The sequence below is a fragment of the Pollicipes pollicipes genome, unplaced genomic scaffold, assembly GCF_011947565.3.
Source record: "Pollicipes pollicipes isolate AB1234 unplaced genomic scaffold, Ppol_2.1 Scaffold_3718;HRSCAF=4362_pilon_pilon_pilon, whole genome shotgun sequence".
Classification (NCBI taxonomy): domain Eukaryota; kingdom Metazoa; phylum Arthropoda; class Thecostraca; order Pollicipedomorpha; family Pollicipedidae; genus Pollicipes; species Pollicipes pollicipes.
In genome coordinates, this window is record NW_023596361.1 from 283,321 (window position 1) to 296,704 (window position 13,384).

A 13,384-nucleotide genomic window follows, 5' to 3' on the forward strand; every position below is an offset into this window, starting at 1 on the left:
AAACGGCCCTTACACTCCTCGCAAAGCCCTCGTTGAGTCGGCCGGCACCCGTTCTACGAGACGCGCCCGACACACAGTGGCGAGCTGCAGGTCCCGGACGGCGAGATAAGGTGACAGACGGGACCGACCTCCACAGCCCGCCTTCAAAACGAGTGTTATGCTGCGGCGCACCCGGTTCGCACCGGCTTCCGCTCGGGGAACCTAGCGGGTCGCTCATCAGGCACCATATGCAGGCCCGGGACAGGTGCGTCTTGACCATGACCCGGCCGGGTCGGTCAGGCGTTGGCTGTGCGGGGCCGGAGGACGGCCGACGGCTGTGTGGTTAGTACAGAGCTAAGGCAACTGTGTATTTGAAGCACAGGGCTGCACATACAGCAGCATTACTTAAGGCGCACTTAAGGTATTATAAACATGCTGGTATTAAGGAGCTAGTATATTTAAATAAAGGCACGCTAGAGAGGGCTGGTAACTACTGTACCTAACTATTCATTCGCCTTCCAAAAGCCCAATAATATTATCCTTTCATTTAAGCACTTTTTTCCTATCGTGTGCGTAGACAAGTTGGACTCTCGGAGTGATTACAACTGATCGCGCCTTTAGACCGCTTACATGGCCCCGGATACATATTAGGTATACAAGGAAGCGTGTTCATCAGCACACTGGTTAATAGTTCTGGTTCACTGGTTCACCACGTTGGTCCATTTCCCAGAAAACGCTTTGATCAATAGAACGACCGTCCCATGCAGTACAGAAGCCTCATCCACCTCATCAACTGCCGGCCTAGACTGTCTCCGGCCGCCGCGGCTCTGAAGCGTCACCTCATCAACTGCCGATCTAGATTGTCTCCGGCCGCTGCGGCTCTGAAGCGTCACCTCATCAACTGCCGGCCTAGATTATCTCCGGCCGCCGCGGCTCTGAAGCGTCACCTCATCAACTGCCGGCCTAGATTGTCTCCGGCCGCCGCGGCTCTGAAGCGTCACCTCATCAACTGCCGATCTAGATTGTCTCCGGCCGCGGCGGCTCTGAAGCGCCACCTCATCAAACTGCCGGCCTAGATTGTCTCCGGCCGCCGCGGCTCTGAAGCGCCACTTCATCAACTGCCGGCCTAGATTGTCTCCGGCCGCCGCGGCTCTGAAGCGCCACCTCATTAACTGCCGACCTAGATTGTCTCCGGCCGCCGCGGCTCTGAAGCGTCACCTCATCAACTGCCGATCTAGATTGTCTCCGGCCGCCGCGGCTCTGATCTGAAGCGGAGACCCGCTGCCCCAGCGGGACTCCGGCGCCTCACGCTGTGCGGCTCATTGCTGGCGGCACGCGCTCTCTCGTCCGCCCCGTCGGCGCACAGCGCAGGCCCATCTGATAGGCGCCAGCTGCCTCGGCTCAGCCAGCAGTGAAGATTGTATGCTGGCCGGCACACCCGCGCCACGCAGGCATAGCATACACAACTTCAACACGCGAAACTAGGTACACGTTGTTTACACATGAGAAGCCTCTGTAACAACCGACAGTAGTAGACTGACACGTGCGCTATGATGGTCACTAACATCAGAGATGCCCTTTAGTTTATTTTTTTTCCTCAAACGGCTTTACATCAGGGAAACAGATTTTCTTGTGTTCACTGATGTGATATGGGCGAGCCAAGCTGGAGCCTACACCTGTGGTGTGATATTTCTACCGCGACCTTCATTTCTGCTTTGCGACTAACTGCGTCATAACATCCACCAGCATTGCAATTAGATGACTAATTTACAATCAGCAATTTGATGTCAGATTAATATCGAGAGTAGACAAATTACCTTCAGCCTCTAATATCACTGGCCTGTAGGCTGGTGGATGGAAGGAAAGTTAGCGGCAGGAGTTTGACGTGTTCGCCATCACCAGGTGGGTAGGGTGTGGGAAGAGAACACGGAAAAGGAGGCGACACACCTTTCCTACCCTTACTACTGCCGGCCCTGGGCCGCAAAAGTCCTGCCCGTTCCCGCCCGGGACAGGTGATTAATCACCCTCGCACGCCCGACGATTGGCCTTCCAACTGAAGTGATGGGACGAGACAACAGCGCAGTCTAAACGGCGCTGTGCCCATTATTCGCTGAGAGCTGACTGATATGCCAAAGTAGCCCGATGCATGTGCAAATTTCATGACAACTTGTGATGCTTGAGATGGCGGCATGACAACTCATGGCACATGAAATAACGGTAAACTCAACCACGCAAGACTCTACGACTGCCGTCAATCACTGGATAACTGTGTCCAACCTACAACCAGTGCCCTGACAGAAAATATTCTGTTCGTCATGATCTACTTCCCAACAGCATTAACGGATACGCACTTTTAAACCAAAAAGCATAGCAACTGAATGATTTCCACTGAGACGCTGTTGTCACCATCTCGCCATACACTCGTTTCCAACGCGGTCATCCGCTGCACTTTCGGACAACGGCGGCAGCGGGGCGGGGCGGGGCGGGGCGGGGCGGGGCGGGAGGGGCGGGGAGGGGCGGGGCGAGGCGGGGGGATGCGGGGCGCAGCGCGTCAAAGCTGCTGACGCGTAGAACCAATCAGCCGCCTACATGACCCCACCTGAGCCGGCTAATAGCCCGGGCCGAGGCTGGGATCGCCGAGCGGCGGCCGCAGCGGCGCCGAGGGGGCGGGCCGCAGACTGGCGGCCGCCAACTGCCTCGAGCCGAGCTGCCGGCCGGTGCGGCAGCGGCTGGAGTCGCAGGCACGTGGGCAGCGCCGATGGGATCGCGTGGACAGCCCGGTGGGACCTTTGGCGCAACATGGCGGTTCGTGCGTACAGGCGGAGTGCGATTCTTAAAAAGGCTCGGCATGCATGTGGTGAGTTACGTGGAAAACTCAGCCCTGCCCGTTTGCCTGCCGTTTATATGTGTATTTCGCCACCAATCTAGACACGGTTGCGCACCACCAGCTCCTGTTTGGCCCACAAGTACAATGAAACTTCACGAGTGTTTTCTTAGCCCGCCGCGTTTGGTGACAGTCACGTCGCTCGCCCGCAGTGGGTGCCGCAGTTTGCGGGTCTTCACCCCTTTGCGCCGCCGGCTCTTCACACTGTACTTCAGCCGGCGACGCATCGCAGCGAGGATTTTGGCAGTGCGTCGCGTGCCGTTTGACAGACCGTTCTTCACGCTGGGCGGCTGGTATTTGCTTTCGAGTCTGTGACAGACTGCAGCGAGGGACTTTGATAGCGTAAGGCGTGCAGTATGACAGATAGGTCTTCAGGCTAAAAAGGTGGCATTTACAGAGTCGATCCCGCCTTAACCAAGCGCGCAGCGAGACGACGCAACGGTGCCGAGAAGTGATCGCCCGCAGTCCGATCGCATAGGAACAACCAACCGGAATAAGCCGGCCGGCGGGCGGCGGTTCCAGTTGGTAACGGAATACGTGCGTGTATGCCACCGCGACAGTAACGCGCCGCCCAGCATCTAGACTCCGTCATGCAGCAGCTTACGCATGGGACATTCTAAAAAGTGCCTCCCGTTGATAAACACTGAAACCTTCTCCGGTTTCGTGGCGGGGAAGAACCGAGCGTTTGTAGTGGACGGCTCCAGCCTGCGCCCGTCACCGCAGGCCCACTCATCACACCAGCTTTTCAGCAGGGGCCGGCATCTCCGGCGATGATCGACGTAGCACCACGCGGCACCGCCGGCCGGGCCCGCAGATCACAGGCAGAACACGCGGACTCCCAGCTGTCCTTGACACGAGCCAGCGGCGCGCGAAAGACCCTCAGAAGCCCAGGCGCGCGGCGAACAAACACTCCGACCCGTTCAGCCACGGTCCCCGGAAATCGGTCTGTGTGAGGCACTCACCAACATCCGCTTCTTCAAATAACAAGGAGCGTCGAACGAAGCTTTGTTGGCTTTCAGCATCTGTTGGCACGACATTTAACAAAGACCTGATTCAGCGCCAGGCGGAATGAGGTGCAGCAGAAAAGTTCGCCGAAGCTCTCTGGGTGCACCTGGCTTCCTCGCACGCTGGCTACGGGGTTTACATAAGCCTGGGGTGGCGCGCAGGGCCTCCATAAGGGCAAGGGCAAGGGTGGCGGTGTATGCTGGCCCGCAATTTTTACCCTCGATTCACCCCATCATCTTGATTGTTCTTGAATACGACCCGGCATTTAGGAGAAATAATTGTCCTGCGTTCCATCTTAATACAACCGAAAGATATCACATTACTGGCAAAAACCGAGCCGCGGCCCGCAGGATGACGCTGGGATGATGGGAACCGTGAATTTGGAAGGCGGGAAGTTGGGAAATCACTGCTGCGGCAGCGTGTCATCCGGCCGGGCAGTGACGCCAGGGCGGTGCGTCACCCGGCCGGGGCAGTGACGCCAGGGCGGTGCGTCACCCGGCCGGGGCAGTGACGCCAGGGCAGTGCGTCACCCGGCCGGGCAGTGACGCCTGGGCAGTACGTCACCCGCCGGGGCAGTGACGTCAGGGCAATGCGTCACCCGGCCGGGCAGCCGTTATCCAGATACTGGTTGTTAGGGTCGGTGACGAAGTTTTATGTTCCTAGGTAAATAACGCCCAAAACAACACGCGCAAGAGCATGCGCAAAATAATGAATGCGCCAAAGGTCACACAACTTTGGACGTGATAACACAACATGGCATATCCTCAGAAAACCTCGGGGGGTCATGTCAACCCCCCCCCCCCCCCTCCCTCCCTCGCCCCGCATCAGAGCGTAGGCTAATTTGTGGACGGACGGAACACATCAGCGCACATCCACCTACTAAATTAAACCAAAATCTGCCTACTAAACCTTAGAAGAAAAAACGTGGCAGTGCATTGATAGCACATGAGGTAAGTTTTGGAACTGAATGTATGGCGATAGAATTCGCCTGCTAACGGCCCGCTCGTACTACGCTGCTTAACGCGGCGTCTTACTGGTATGTATTGTTAAGTCGCTCGTAGCATCAAATACTTGGCGTACTATCTAAGAAACAATGAATACTTATTTTTCAAGGAAGCATCTCTCAAAAATTGACCTGTAGATACTGACCATGCTATTTCCAGCGAAAAGTCGGTTAATTTCAGTACGAGCACAACGCGGAAATTGCCGTGGGTCCGTGTCGTGGGTTCGTGTCGTGGGTTCGCGTCGTGGGTTCGTGTCGTGGGTTCGTGTCGTGGTTTCGTGTCGTGGTTTCGTATCGTGGGTTCGTGTCGTGGGTTCGTGTCGCAAGGTACAGCAACAGGGCTCCTGAGTCCATTCGACCTACCATGCCTCCGACACATGTTTGCTGTGACCCTCCTCCCCCCCCCCCCCCCCCTCCTCCCACTTCATTGAAGCAGTCAACTGGATTGTACGAGCTTTTGTGTCTGGCTAGCTGGTAGACAAAAATGGTCCAGTGCCAAACATAGGCAAGCTGCTTTAGTCGTGCGTGTCATGCAACAACCGAAAAATCGGTAATATTAGACAGTCATTGTCAATAAAAAAATAAGCCGCACAAAAATCAAACCAATCACATGCACAACACAAACGTGCATCTGAGCATGCTTTGGACAGCCAAGGAAGATAAATGGATTTGACTCTACGATTAGTGATCCGTCAGCAAACAAAACTAAAACAGAAGAGCCACGGCACACTGTGGTCGAGGCTTACCAATCTTCAGCCGTGACCTAGTAGCAGAATGAAAACATCGAACCATCGTTACAAAACGGAAGTGTCTCACATAAAGGTCGGGCACAAACTGTCCATAGCGTGATCTGACACCGTTTCTATCGCAATGCAAGTGGCATCAAGTACAGGTCGCTCAATCGCCTTCATTGTTTTGAGATGAGCAAAATGCTATTCTAAAATGGCAACTGCATCCCGAAATGGCAATGCAGCGGCCTCCACAATATCTAATCATTCCCGTCACACCAAAGTTGTGCTGGTCGACAGAAACGACATAAACAACATCCACCGGACTTCTGAGTATCAGTTTGTCTCTGAGCACCTTTCTGCTGTCAGCCATCTGGGAGGGCAGCCGCCTGGCGACGTTCACTCACCGTGGACCAGTTCGTAGATGGCTTGCTTGTGCCGCGCCACGGCGTCGGGATCACTCGCCAGTTTGCTGGCAACAGATGGCACCACGTTCAAAACAACGAACTTGCATGGGCTCCGTCGGCGCTCATCAATCTACCTTGACCGTATTGTTGGTACTGAGCACATAAACTGTTGGATACAAATATGATATCATATAAACTGCTGGATTTGATTCGCCTAAAAACGGTCGCGTCTGGAATCATATGTACCAATCAGAACGCAATCGCAAAAACGACACAGCCCTCACCTCTTCAGGAACTTTGGTCAATGTCGATCACCGCTTTTAATATTCAGTCGCGTTTAACACGCTTAAAATGAAGCTGCAGTGGCACGGTACTGTTGTGCTTGTTCTTTACGGCCGCATGCACCGGTGACGAGCGTCATAAGCACACCTCCCCGAAGCCAGAGCGAGCGGGCCGACCGGCTGACCGGACCAGGCCAGCACGTGCGGCACCCGGCCGCTCACCTGCAATACTTGAGGGTGGCCACCATCAGGGCGCACACGATGAGCATGATGCAGCCGAACCACCACCACGTGCTGCTGGACACCTGCCAGCCGGCACCGCAGCAGTCGGGGTCGAGCACTGCGACCGAGGGCAGGGTCGGGTCAGAAGAGCACACCCGGTCGCGTGCCGCCAGTGCTGCAGGAGACCGCTCCGAACACAGACCAGAGAGGCGAGCTCACAACAGCCCCGCTTGCTCCACCGACCCAGCCCCGGACGCGTCAGGCATATGTCACATGCTTCTCCTTGTGTACTGTGCGCCGTGGCCATGTCACCTGAGTGCGACCCTAATAATGAGCTGGATTGAAGGGACCATGCAAATAATCACAGCTCTTCCAGCGCCATCATCCTCAGCCTCAGATTGGATTAGCCCGCGATTTTATTCGCGACTCATTCAGGGGACACGACTCAGGAGTTTTTCACTACAACCGACCAAAACAATAATTCATGAGCCGAGGAAACAAGTCTCAAGGTCAAGAGACGATACAATGAGCCTTAAACACAATGCCGCGAGACAGCAAATGACCTTGCAAACCATGCACCCACTGATGGCGAAAATCATCCCACAAAGGTGGCACCACATCACGTAAATGTTCCTTGGTCCTTTGTATTACAGTCGCTCTCACTTCAACTCCAGGCGACACCCGGCCGTCCCTACCTCCAGTCTGCGGCCACTCAGGCCCGCACAAGCGACCTCGGCCAGGTCACGTGGTCAATGGCCCTTAGGCATAAACACGGCCGGCCGCGCCCGTTATCCGCCGACCGGGCAGACTGAAAGCCGGGCCTGGAACCCATTATCAATAGCCTACTCCATACAGCCCATCGCGCTAGTGCAGACTCCCCCAGCGCTGAAACACACGCCGTGGACTACTGCTGCCGCCTGGGCCTCACCAGGGCAGACCCCCCCCCCCCCCCCCCCCCCCCTCCCCCAGCGCTGAACACACCGCCGTGACTACTGCTTCCGCCTGGGCCTCACCAGTGCAGACCCCCCCAGCGCTGAACACACCGCCGTGACTACTGCTGTTGCCTGGGCCTTACCAGTGCAGACTCTCCCAGCGCTGAAGACACCGCCGTGACTACTGCTGTTGCCTGGGCCTTACCAGTGCAGACTCTCCCAGCGCTGAACACACCGCCGTGACTACTGCTGCCGGCCTGGGCCTTACCAGTGCAGACTCTCCCAGCGCTGAACACAACGCCGTGACTACTTGCTGTTGCCTGGGCCTTACCAGTGCAGACTCTCCCAGCGCTGAACACAACGCCGTGACTACTGCTGTTGCCTGGGCCTCACCAGTGCAGACTCTCCTAGCGCTGAGCACACCGCCGTGACTACTGCTGCTGCCTGGGCCTTACCAGTGCCGTTGAGCGCGAGCCGTACGGTAGTGTGTCGGTGATCGACCATCCGTACAGCGCAGGCAGCTCCGCTGGGCTCGCCATCCATCGCCGCGGACACGGCAGCTGGCGTGGTGGTCTGCATCGGAGCTGCGGGCGGAAGACTGTGGTGAAGCATAACTGCTTTTGGTGGGGTTGTTCAGGTCAGCCTGTGTCAAGCGGTTCATCCGGAAACCATGTGGAGCTGATAAGCGCATTCCATTTTGTGTCTTGTTAGTACTGTGTTGCCTGATTCAAAGCCAGAGGATTCATTGGTGCATCCCTTGCACACAGACCAAATGAATTGCCATGACCATGCTGATGAGTCACTGGGTCATCCAGATTTCACTTCAATCCCTAAAAATGCTCAGTAATGGGTGCATGATTAGACATGATTAAACAACCAGGCCAGGCTTCCAAAGATACTAGATTTAGTTGTTGACATTGAGACCTACTCAGCCAGCTGTTTTACTCATCATTAGCTTATCTAGGATGCACATCTCCTTACTTTTGCCTGAGGCATGAAGAGGTATGCTGCAATTGTATCCTTAATAAAGTAGTTACATTTTACTCATTTCAGACCCAGGCTCAACTGAGAAAAGAACAAGGTTACTGTAAGCATCAATCCATTCTAGCACCGAGGAATGACATACATGTCACAGGATTTGTGGTTTAGGGCCAATTTAAATTAGGCTGCATAAGATAATGTTATGTTATGTTACATCACTTGCATAGCCATCTAGTTTCATTTCCCAGTAACGTCACAGATCATTAGAAAGACATAACCTTAAACACACATTCACGTCATACACATGCTCGGCCAGCAGATAATTTCAGACAATTATCTAAAGTGTTTGAAAATTTGTCAATGCCAGCACCAAGAAGTAGTGCAAATAGGTATCTGTGAGAATTGCTACAGTAAATTATCCATACAGAGGATGAAAAACAGATAACTTTCAAAGCAAAGCCAAACTGAGTATCTTTCTATGCCATACATAGGTGCAACCATTGGATGTGCACAGAGCATGAGAGCTGAAACAAGGGAGATAATTTTTAGACCTGCTAACATAACTGAACAATCTTAATAGATGATTATCAAAGATAACTTTGTCAAACAAATTTCCCTCTGCCAAATGACCCTAGCCTCTGCCCTGATTTTAAGATGAGCATGGTAACCACTTCTGATTGCAGGTGAACAGTTTAAATCATGTTATTTTCATGCAATTATTATTCCATATTGCAGACATAACATAACTGCATAACTATAATTATCAGCATATTTGGTCTGCTGCATTGATTTTCTTTAACAAATATATTAAAATCTGGCCTCATAGAGAAAATATGTCCTATAACAAAAATATGCAAATGGGGTGCACTTCCATGTTTTTTCAGTGATCAATTCTGAATCATGGAACCATTGCAAATAATATTTATTGTCATATTGCACATACCACATATCAACCAACATTTAACCAATCACCATGGTGGGCCCTGGATGTGCCTGCCACCAAATACTATGTATTTGGTTGTATTTATTTTGGTTTTTATATTCAATGTATGGTTGCATTTCAACAGTGCAGGAAGCTCCCCAACAAGTAATTAATGCATTGTTTTATTTCTTCAATGCAACAATGTACAACTAATGCGAGATTCGTCAATCCAAGCAATGAACACCATCTTGAGGCAGCAATCCATTCTAACCAGTCCTCTCAGTGACATTGTAATTCCTACGCTGGCATCAAGGTTTTCTTACCCCGCTTCAGACAGCTTTCTCAGCTCCCCTCTCTTTACAGGCGCTTAAAAGCCAAACAAAATGATCATTGACCCACGCAACGCCCACCCCCATACATTTGCACGTCCGACTGGAAATCGGATCAAAATAAACATCAATATTGGTCTATGCCGCACATGAGACGAATACTGGTTTGGTCGGGTTTAGTGGTAGTCCTTATCACTTAGGATAAGTGACGTAATACATCATAAAAAAATATTGTATCGTTCTTGGCTGCGGAATTTCTTGTACATTCTTTCAATTAACATTGTAAATAAATAACATCATAATCGGGCATGTTTACTGTTTAAATTTTCCGTTAACAAACTATTCTAGGAGTCATCTCGCAGATTGCCTTTGTAGTAATGAGCAAATATGCCCATGTCGGTTAATATTGTGCCAAGATTGCGACCCTCTTGGCAGGACGATGCCAGATTGGAAAGAAACCCTTAAACATGCAGTACTCCGTCCCGCTGTTCCGACGCCGAAGCAGAACTATTCCACCGAATGAAAAGAAGGACCGCAAGGCACGCAGGATACGTATGTGCCCCGTAGTGACATTGGGTGACCGATGTTAAGTTTGTCTTGCCTTTGTCAAACGAAGCACCATAATAATAGACTAATGTTATCTTGAAAGCTGAGCACACTTAAGTTGAGTGGAAATAGGTTTCGGATAACGTTTGCAACGTTACAAAAATAAGTGACATGGAACATCGGTGCATGTAGCCTCTGACGGTTAAACCAGGGCTCGCAAGGCCCGGTCTGGCTGGCAATGATCGCCTGATCGGGCAATGCAGGCTGCGGCACTGCCTTCCCCAAATGAGAACGATCGGTCTCCCGACAGTGACCTCCACGCTATTACAGGGAGCTATATCCTGACTGACTGGCAAAAGCTGTGGGGCGAGGAACGCAGAAGAAACAAGTTGAAAGCCATCAAATTCAAGATAGGGGACTGGGAGTTGTCTTTCCGGAAGGTCAAAAAAGGCAAACTCATTCCGACCTGTCTCCGCATTGGTCCCATGTAGGGCACCCACAGATCCTGACTGAACGGCACAGCGGATGTCCCCACATGTAAACGGTGTGGACACATGTTGACTGCAAAATACACGCTTGTTGACTGCACATTATTCAGCTCTCAGAGACAGAGATTCCTCGGACATCACGAGACACTGATGCCGCTGATAGGTTACATTCCGAGTTTGGACGTTCTGTCATTACGAAGCTCTAAGCTGCGGTTGGACGACACTGATGCCGCTGATAGGTTACTTTCCGAGTTTGAACGTTCTGTCATGACGAAACTCTAAGCTGCGGTTGGACGCAAATGAAACATCCCACCTTTTTGTATTTTTCACCTATTGTTACATCGGATGCGTATGATTTGATAAGTTATGCCAGCTTTCTCGAAATCCTTCTGAATTGTTCAGAATTTCTGCTTGAAGTAGCCATACAGGAGAAATCTCATTTGACTCCCTGCTCACCAATATGAAAGCAATATATTTTGCTTGCTACGCTTTTTCCAATGTGTGTCCTGCAATGTTTGGAACACATTAATTTGTCAAGATGTTCGTGCAATATTCGGAAGTTTGAAAAATTGTTCAGCCAAACCGATATGCGAACAGGAAAATATTATCTCACAAACTCAGTAAAGCGTTATGCTATGTTTTTTTTATTTCTTACTAAGGCGTTTACGACAGCGGCTCTTTTCGGAGCGCCCGTTGGCTTTGGGAACGTGAGTATCACATAATCCCCGCGACGCACTTGTTCAAACTGCAACCAATGTGCTCCTCGGTAACAGACCCTTGCACGCTGCACAAAAATTTCAGCGGGCACGTTTAGCGCACTTCTACCGAAAAGAACAAAGTTCTTTTCGGTAGAGGTGCGCATGGTGATTGTCATGACGCGTTGGTCGCGACTGCAGGGAAGGATTGTTCTGCTACAAAACACATTTGCAATGTAATTGGGACTCGAAAATCATAAAAATTTATATCCGTAATGTGTCTTGACGGTACCGCAGTGCTACTACCCAGAGCTATTATTATACGCAACTAGTCCTGAGGTTTCAGCAGAGGATGGTTTTGAAATATGCTCCAAAAGTGGGACACTCCTTTTAACGTGGTCTACTTTCCTGACAGGCGCTAGCTTTATAATATATTAGCTGAATAGGTTTGGCAGTCACCGCATCGGGCTAGTGGTGCTCTGCTAGGCGTGTCCCCTTTCTATTGTTTCATTTTACCCGTCGACACAACAGCACAGAGCGAAATCGTCACATCGGCCGAAGCGCTATTACAAATCAAAGTGATCATGATTGCACTTGAGAAAAATTGTAGGGGTCAGTGCTCGAATGTAATAAATATGAAGATGAATGCGGCAGTTTACCGGTGGCTACCATGACATACATCTGTGCAGTTCGTGAATTTCAGAAGTGTTGGTAAACAACACGTTCCTTTGTCGCGAGAATTCCAAAGACCGATGGAAACAAAGGTTGGGGAAAAAATTGTGCGTGTTCCGCAAGCAATATATTTGTATGGCCTTTACAACCAATAACTTTCAAAGTGACGGGAAGTGATGTGTGTCGTTGCTTTGAACGAGGAGATTACTACGAACAATTCCCTAATCGACAATCAGTGACATTCAAATAACAAGTTACGCCATAGTACTCAAAAGGTAAATCTACCATTGATACAAGTTTCAGATGAATGGTGAGGGTACACGTTCAGTGACCTGTACCCCTGCGTCCTGATCAACCTTAGGCATTGGAGACCTGTCGGTCACAGCTTTAATGCAACGAGCAACAAGATGGCCAAATGTAATAAGCATGTCAAGCACTACCATTTACATGGGCTTGAAGAAGTCGTGGGGGTCTAATTTTAACTACCTTGAACTTCGTAGACCTCGAGATCTCCTGGCGTTATTTTTTAATGTGGCTCAAAATGATATGCACCCTCGTGATCAGCATCCAAACTCCATCTACTATCTAAGAATTTTTTTAAAAGCCAGGCAACAGTTTTTCACGTTTGGTAATTCACTTCTTTTTCCATAGCCATAGCACGAGTCTATGATAAAAAGACGAGCCCACCTGGATGAACATCATTGGTATAACTTACCCCTCACTGTGTGCTCATTATAACTGCACTATTGATTGTGTTCATGTAGCACGTAATGTGTTCACCACGCTGTGAAAGGGCAAGGTAAACATGAGACATAACTTGACCTTTGCTATGCTCATGGCTCACTTTGAGTGATAAACGCTGTAAAAAGATAACACTATGACACCAGAGATTCTCACACTAAACTGATTAAGATACAATATAATCGTTTGTGCCTGAAGTTTTATCACTCGTGTCCAACTGCTGTTATCGTTCGGGTCACATCGGAGCCCCGATCGCGCCTAAAGATCGGACCTTTACATGCAGACGCGTCCGATCAACCTGTCCCGGGGCAGCGGTCGGTGTGCAGACGCGTCCGATCAACTTCCCGGGGCGGCGGTCGTGTGCAGACGCGTCCGATCGACCTGTCCCGGGGCAGCGGTCGGTGTGCAGGACGCGTCCGATCAATCTGTCCCGGGCAGCGGCCAGTGTGCAGACGCGTCCGATCAATCTGTCCCGGGGCAGCGGTCGGTGTGCAGACGCGTCCGATCAATCTGTCCCGGGCAGCGGTCATGTGCAGACGCGTCCGATCAACCTCCCGGGGCAGCAGTCG

The 13,384-nt window shown here is 51.3% G+C and overlaps 1 long non-coding RNA gene across 1 annotated transcript; it reads right to left on the minus strand.

Annotated features, from left to right (window-relative positions):
* Positions 1-5,617: 5,617 nt before the first annotated feature.
* Positions 5,618-7,928, minus strand: LOC119092947 (uncharacterized). The gene is made up of 4 exons (XR_005093576.1): positions 7,897-7,928; positions 6,510-6,627; positions 6,007-6,071; positions 5,618-5,634 (listed from the first exon to the last, which is right to left on the minus strand). It is a non-coding gene; the product is annotated as an uncharacterized LOC119092947 (long non-coding RNA).
* Between the last annotated feature and the right edge of the window lie 5,456 nt (positions 7,929-13,384).